Below are 6,926 nucleotides of genomic sequence, written 5' to 3'. Positions count from 1 at the left end.
TCTCCTGCACCCCGAAATGGCACAAACAGACTGCACCAGCCGGTGAAATAGAGGAAGTTTATTGCCTCTCCAGGATACAGCACAGCACAGATGTAATCTGGTCACAGAGCTGGGCTAGGATGCCTCAGGCCCCCTTGAGATGGGGAGACTGGGCCCCTAAACTCCAGCCCCTTTCCCTAGGCTGTCTCCTCCATGGTCTCAGCCAGCAACTCACTAACCCTCTTCCAGCCCTGCCCCCCAGCCAGGGCCGCATTCCACCTTCCTTTGTTCCTCTCCATGGGGGGTGTCTGGCCATACCTGTTGAGAGGTCCCTTTGCATAGTGACTCATCCTGCTTTGCTGGGTCGTGGTACCCACGGCAGCCAGTGGGGGTTACCCCAGAGCCAGCAGCATAGAAACCAGCCAGGTACCCTCACTACGTCACAGACCCCCAACCCAAGGACTTTTCCCACCATCCTCCTACCAATACAGATTAGATTGGACCCCACCAACTCCCCCACTCATGCAACTATCCTGCAATTACATTAATCCAATGTGTGCGACATTAATGCGGGGGTGGAGAGGCGGGGGGAGGGGAGAAAGTGTTCCCTCTAAGAGTCTCCTCCCATGAGCAGAAAGAATTTTGTGTTGAGCACTAGTACCGAATTCATGTGGCTTGTTTGGATGTGCCATTAATAAATATCTACCTTTCCCCAATGCTGCCATGTCTCCTCCCCTTGCTCCATCAGCTCCTCTGATGCCTGCTGCTCCCCAAACCCTCACCCTCCTCTGCTGTCCTGACTCCTGCCCTTCTCACTGCCTTCAGCCTTCCTGAGACCTACCCCTCCTCCACCAGCCCTTCTCTCCCCCCTGTGCCCACTCCTCCAGTAGCCCCACTCTGATCATGTGAGCTACCCCTCCCCATCCCTTCGTCTAACACCTCCCTCGCCTCTCTCCTCTAGTGCTGGTCCCCCCCTCAGGTGTCTTCCCTTCTGCTTCAGCCCCAGAATCCCCTGGCACCTGCACCTTCCCTTACCCCTGCACCCTCCTGGTGCCTCCCCCTTCCCTCACTGCCCCTTACCCCTTTGCCCTTTTTTCCCTGATGCCCATCCCCTCACCACCCTCTGCCCCCATTCCCCTCATGCCCCTGTGCCCTCACACATGACTTGCTCCAACCCCACCTTCCTCATGCCTACCCCTTCTGTCAAGCCTTCTCCCAGCACCTCCCCCTCCAATCCCCAATGCCCTTACCCTCTCCTCTTCCAGCATCACCCTGTCCCCCCTCCCACTGACACCTCCCCTCCTGCCCTTTGCCTCATTGTCTCCACTTCCCCCCCTTGCATGTGTGTCTCCTCTACCCTGTCCCTTTGGTGCCTTCCCCTTTCTTCACTCTCTCCCCTCCCCCTCCGTACAAGCCCCTTCCTCTCCCACTGCTACCAGATTTGCCCAATACTCTGGGGTATGCTCATTTATCAGGGTTACACTTATGGGACTGGGGGAAGGTTAACAATTCTATCAGGGTATGTCTACACTACCCCCCTAGTTCGAACTAGGGGGGTAATGTATGCATACTGAACTTGCTAATGAAGCCCGGGATTTGAATTTCCCGGGCTTCATTAGCATAAAGCCGCGCCGCCATTTTTAAAAGCCAGCTAGTGCGAACCCCGTGCCGCGCGGCTACACGTGGCACGGACTAGGTAGTTCGGATTAGGCTTCTAATCCGAACTATCTGTACGCTTCGTGGAACAGATAGTTCGGATTAGGAAGCCTAATCCAAACTATCTAGTCCGTGCCGCGTGTAGCCGCGCGGCACGGGGTTCGCACTAGCCGGCTTTTAAAAATGGCGGCGCCGGCTTTATGCTAATGAAGCCCGGGAAATTCAAATCCCGGGCTTCATTAGCAAGTTCGGTATGCATACATTACCCCCCTAGTTCGAACTAGGGGGGTAGTGTAGACATACCCTCCGTGTGCTGCTTGTGCTTACTTGTGCTCTCATATGGAGCTGAATTCTCCCTGCTGCCAATTCCCCCTCCCACTGGAGCTCTCCTGCAGGAACTAGGTTCCTCAGGATGGGGTTCTTCCCACCTTAGCAACCCACACAGACACTCACACACGCTAACAGAGCACGTCTGAGAGGACTGGGTACTCAGCACTCACAAGCTGACCCCTCATATGTCCCTGGACTTAGCTGGCTGGATTTAACAGCAATGCCACACTGCACCCACATGTGCCTTTGGACTCAGTGGGCTGGATTAAACAGCACTTTAAGCTGCCATCCTCATAAGCCCCCAGGTTCAGCACCCCCTATCCCCACTTTCACGCCACAGTCATTCACTGGTAAACCACACAATGAGCAAACCCCACAGGATTTTGGGCACTACAGGGATCTTTAGCTTGGGTACAAGAAGCATTGTTGCAGAGTGAATGGGGAAGCCAAAACAACACCCCTTAGGGAAGAGTGAGCAAAAGAGAAAGAAAGAGAGAGAGGCAACCAGCTTAACAATGCAAGTTATTTATTTCTGAGTAGTGAATAGATATCAAAAAGTTTCAATTTAGATTTAATATTGTAACTTATTACAAATGTTAGGTAACCATATAACAGTTTACATAGGGCAGGGTCAGGAGGCTATGCTTAGAGAGGTAGTTGATGGGAGAGAGAGACAGAGAGAGAGAGAGACCTCACCACTCTATGAAGCCGGCACTGATTGGGGTTTCCAGATGATGATGGTAGCCGGGCGTCCAGAGGGCAGGAGACAAGCAGAACAGAGCCCCCAGCATGATCAGACAGGAGATGATGCAGTTTAAATCCAGGTATGGGAACAGTTTTTCTTGGGGGCAAGGATAGGCGTTTTTATAGGGATAGTTCAAAGAGAAAGAGGAGAGACAATAGAGACTGATCACCCCTGGTTATGGGTGATGTTCCTTGAACGAGCTCACAATGCAACTAGGCAGTTTCAGTATTTTAGATGTCAATAGGATCGTTACTAGAACTGGTCTGATAATGACTAATTTGGGTGTGAGCAGGCCTGGGTTCATTAGCATCTGGAGCAGGGATTTCCCATCAGGCAGTGCTTCTCTGCTTTCGGTGTCCCATAGTTCACTGCAGTTCCTGCCTTGGAAGAGCTGCTCTCCATTCTGTATGCTAATGAGATGTCCCTCTGTTCCATCTTTAAGGCTGGGGTGTTTCCTTAATTGTATCATCCTTGTCTGAAGCAGTTTAGGTGGATCTTTCCGGGCCTTTTCATTGCTTTGTCTTTGAATCTAGCAGAAGCCTGAGGGAGGGGGATGGTTTTCCATGAATGTCACTCCCTGGCTCCCCAAGAGCACAAGGTTGACAGGTGACCATGTTCTGGTTCCCCAAGAATCACAGAGCTGGTGGGTAACACACCACTTCCTCTTATTCCCCTCCCCTCTTCCCCTTACCTTCAGCTTCTGCCTTACAGCTTTCAGGGTTGGAGTCAGAGCCAGCCCAAGTTGCAGGGCCAGGGAGGGGCACCCCTGGGACACCGTATGGTGCTGCAGTGCCTGGCGGGGGTGCCCCCGGGGTGCTGCGCAGTGCTGCAGGGCCGAGCACCACGTGGTGCTGCCGGGCGGGGCGCCCTCGGGGCACGGCGCGGTGCTGCCAGGCTGGGCGGGGGTGCTCCCAGGCTCCTCAAGAGCACCGCGTCGTGCTGCCGTGCTGGGCGGGGGCGTTCCTGGGCACCTTAGGGGTGCCACGCCATGCAGCCGGGCCGAGACATTAGGGTGGGCCTGGGCACACCCAGCACACCCTGTGCACATGCCTATGTGCTACATAGTCCAGTTTTTTGTTTCAGCTAGACTAGACTAACACGGCTACATCTCTATTACTTTTGTATGAGGAATAAACTGAAGTCGGAGGAATAGTATTCTATTTCAAAATAAGTGCTGTGTAGACACTCCCTATTTCAAAATAAGCTATTTCGAAATAAAATATGCAATGGACGTAGCTCAATTGACGTAGCTTATTTCAAGGTAAGCCCTGCAGTGTAGACGCACCCATAGTATCTGATTTCTAAAAGGGGAGGAGATAATTACAGACACGTCAGTCCACATAGAGGAATTGTCCTTCCAAAGATTCTGCCTCATCAGTTTGAGGGTATCGCAATTACCCTAACATAAAGAGAGCTCATTAGGGACCCAGTCCTGAACTCCCTACTGTGAAAATCAGCCAGCAAAATATGATTGGGAGTTCTGCATGAATTGGAAATGAAGGACTGGCCTCCAAATCCTCAAACATCTGATTCACCTGGATGATTTGTTATGTCTGGATGGGGAAGCATTGACTTCAATGACATTCTGTTTAGGTGCTTTCCTGGGTGGATCCCATTGCAGGCCATGGGCAATGTTCCCTCTAATTTTCCCACCCATGTGCAGAATAAATTGTATTATGTGCTTCAAAGCAAGTGCAGATGTGCACCATCATATAAACACATGCTACCAGGTGTGGGTGGCTGTGGGTGCTCTGCTAATCAGCTGGGTGGTACCTGAATCTCTCCGGGGTGGCTGCCCAAGGGTGTGTCTAAACTACATGCCTCCGTCGACGGAGGCATGTAGATTAGCCAGATCGGCAGAGGGAAATGAAGCTGCGATTAAAATAATCGCGGCTTCATTTAAATTTAAATGGCTGCCCCGCTCTGCCGATCAGCTGTTTGTCGGCAGATCGGGGCAGTCTGGACGCGACGCGCCGACAAAGAAGCCTTTCTTGATCGGCACAGGTATGCCTCGTGAAACCAGGTTTACCTGTGCCGATCAAGAAAGGCTTCTTTGTCGGCGCATCACATCCAGACTGCCCCGATCTGCCGACAAACAGCTGATCGGCAGAGCGGGGCAGCCATTTAAATTTAAATGAAGCCGCGATTATTTTAATCGCGGCTTCATTTCCCTCTGCCGATCTGGTTAATCTACATGCCTCCGTCAACGGAGGCATGTAGTTTAGACGTACCCCTAGTGCTCAGCTTATAGGGAACACTGGCCATGGGCCCTAATTGCTTTTATTGAAGTCAGTGGATTTCAACTCAAAGAGAATGAGGCTTTAGGGTTATTTGGACTATTCTAATCCATTTAGCCAAACATGTTCATATTAATTGATTTCCAGTAATGGACGAAGTCCAAGCAGAAAAGCTTTCCTAAAGAGCTGACTTCTTTTACTTATATTTATACAGATTTGTTAGAGAAAACACTTATGCAATCAACTACGGTAGTGAAAAGAGAACACATCTGTATCTGCCCAGCAACACATCTGTAACTGTTCAGAAAGGAGCATCCTAATTTGTTCTGCTTTCTGGTTGGCACTGTAACAGACAGTTCTGACTGGGGATGTATATGAGTGGTATCCAACCCAAGCAGATTAAAACCCAAATTCATAAGCCTCCTCCCACCACCACCCTTTAAAATAAACCTAGGTTTCATTGTTCCCATGACCCTATATTCCACTTGATACAGGAATGTTAAGATTTTTGAAACTCTGTCTTCCCTGAGTCATTTTTGGAATATTTTAATTATATACATAATAATAAATACTGTAATTGAATATTCCATTACACTTAAGAGGGGAAAATGTTATTTTGAATAGTACAGAGAATTGAATTTCAGTGTAAAGATTTTACATTGTTCTGTTCATACACTACTGGATTTTTAAGAAAATGTCATGGGTTTTTTTATGAATGTGTTTTTCCAGTTATACCATGTAACCAAATGAAAGACCAAGCTATTTCTATAACCTCTCTAGACTACGGTGTGTTCTCAGTTTTTAAGAAGAACTCCCCACTGATTTCCACTTTAAAACGTATGGCCCTATATGCCCCTTTGCATATTTCATTTCAGGAAGAATATCACCATTGTTCATGAATTTGGGCCATGAAACCGTTTATATTGTTCTTATTAAGACTGAGTTAAAAGATACCTTGTGATCCCCAGCTGCAGACTGCTGGACTAAACTGGTGCCCACCAATGAGAACATTTCAAAAAAGAGAGCAGAGCCAAGAATATCACATCCTGAAACTCACAAGGGGGATCAAACATTCTATGAAGGCTCCTTATTTGGAATAGGGCAGAATTCTACAACAACACTCCACTGCCCCAATGCTCAGTAATCCTGCTGGTTTTGAGAACAGCAGATGCAGTAGAATTTGGCTAATGGATAAATCTCTGACAATGAGGCACCGCAGCTAACAAAATGCCTTCACAGGACCCTACCCTGCCGTCATTAATCAGCACTAAATCCCAGCGACTGGAAGGACATAGAACATAACAATGGCCATAGTGGGTCAGACCAAATGTCCATCTAGCTCAGCGTCTTGCCTTCCAACCATGGCTAATGTCAGGTATTTCAGAGGGAAGGAATAGAACAGGCAATCACTGAGTGATCCATGCCCACTCATCCACTCCCAGCTTCTGGCAATCAGAGGCGTGTGATACCCAGAGCATAACATGGCATTCCTTTAGGGCATATCTACACTGGGGATTTATTTTGAAATAACTCCCCTTATTTCAAAGTAACAAGGCGAGTGTCCACACAACCAAGCCAGTTATTTTGAAATAATGGTGTGTTATTTTGAAATAATAACTTCCACTTGTGAAGAGGAATATGCTTAGTTTGAAATAGTTATTTTGAGTGTTATTGTTTCAAATGAACTTATTTCGAAATAACCTGGTAGTGCAGACATATCCTAATTGTCTTGCCATGCTCCATGAATTCATCTAGTTCTATTTTGGCCTTCACCATATTCCCTGATGAGCAGATTGGCCAGGCATTGTTTGAGTCCTTAACTCTGTTTTTTTTTTAAATAAAAGGAAAATGTACATTTATTGAAATGATTGTATTTTTCCAAAAAACGGTTTTATTTTTATGAAGTTAACTTTGATTTCAGATTTCTTTAAAAAGGGGGATTGTTCAAATTTGTCCATTTAATTTTTTTAGTAATTTTT

The sequence above is a fragment of the Pelodiscus sinensis genome, chromosome 12 (assembly GCF_052426305.1).
Source record: "Pelodiscus sinensis isolate ZL-2025 chromosome 12, ASM5242630v1, whole genome shotgun sequence".
NCBI lineage: Eukaryota > Metazoa > Chordata > Testudines > Trionychidae > Pelodiscus > Pelodiscus sinensis.
The sequence above is the reverse complement of the archived record's forward strand: the minus strand, read 5'-3'. Positions refer to the sequence as shown.